This window comes from Camellia sinensis, chromosome 4, assembly GCF_055761805.1.
Source record: "Camellia sinensis isolate YWXY chromosome 4, ASM5576180v1, whole genome shotgun sequence".
Classification (NCBI taxonomy): domain Eukaryota; kingdom Viridiplantae; phylum Streptophyta; class Magnoliopsida; order Ericales; family Theaceae; genus Camellia; species Camellia sinensis.
The window spans coordinates 100,772,789-100,774,301 of record NC_138964.1 but is presented as its reverse complement, the minus strand read 5'-3'; positions in this window follow the sequence as shown (position 1 = coordinate 100,774,301).

The window sequence follows — 1,513 nt, the reverse complement described above, 5'->3', positions numbered from 1 at the left end:
TTTTATTGTATTATATTTTTATTTTTATTATTATTGTGAGAAAGTGATGTGAACTTGATTTGCTAGAGTAGTAGTTAACTTAGATTGTATTGTTTTGAGTCAAGTCATAAGAGCAGTTGAGCATTTGAAGATAACTGATTGATGTATTTTTTGAGAAAAGTTATAGAACTTTAAATTTTTATTTTTTTAATTTTTTTTTTGTTTTAGAACATATTAAAATAAAAGTTAAACATTATACAAAACAATTATTTGGTGGTCCAGGGGTCCAATGTGTCCCTAACCCTCATCAATCACTAAATGTCCAGTCCTCTGCTGATTCACACTTCTTGACACAATATCGGGGGCTCTATTCTTTCATTCCTTCACCAATCACAACTTTCGAGGGGTAAATCAAATAATTTCTGTAAAGATTCAAAATAATTTCTCTGTAAAGATCCAAACTTCTTGAACAATTAGGGAATGTTTCATTGACAGGATTAGAGCATAGGATTGAGATTATTAATCTGTGGGTTCAGTAATCTTGTGTTTGTTTTGAAATTTAATTTCAGAATTATTAATCTAATGGATAATTAATCTAACAAATTTGTAGGATTATTAGTAATGGGGTAGGGGTGAGATTATATATCCTGAGTTGGGAAATAAAATAAAAAAATTCTTTTACTCTTGACTAAAAATTAAAACACTTATTATTTTTCTATAATTTTATATTTTAGAAGGCTAAAAATAATTTTTAAAAATTAAAAGAAAAAATTTGATATTTATTTTATCAAATTAATTTATATTTAAAAAAAAAATTAAAAAACAAACCAAATATGGCCTTTGTATTTTGTATTTTTAATTTGCTTTTACCTATTTATTTATAATTTTTTTTCAAAATCATGTTTATGAATAAATTTTGATAAAGTAAAGATTGTGAAGAAAGATTGACGGAGGGTAAGATTGGAAAAGAATATAAATATAGTTATAATCTTGCATTCATATGTTTTCTTATTCAATGTAAATCAAGCAATGGATAAGGGATTAATTTATCCTACTAATCCAATTGGATAGTGAATATCATACTAATTTGATGGGATTATTAATACTTTCACTATTAATCTTGTAAATCAAACATGACCTTAATGATTACGAGGGAAAACCATCATGGGCGTTGTAACGCCTTCAAAATAATACATAATTCGCACATCCAATCCTTCCATAAACATGATAGATAGTTTACATTGCCATACAAACATCAGAGTTAATATTACAAAAGTGTATGTCACATTAATTACAAATGTTCACAAAAATAATAGATTGCCTTGCAGAGGCTTACATCTTTCCAAGTTACTACTTGGTTAATCAAAAGAAAAATTCTAACTCTCTTACGGATAAAGCCCTAGGCTTGCATTTGCATATAATTAACAAAATAAATAACAAAGCAGAGTCTTCAACTCCGAAGACCTCCCAAGTAAAGATCTTGAATTTGGCACGTCTCCTGTACTTGAAAATGGTGTCCTAAGTAGGGTGAGCC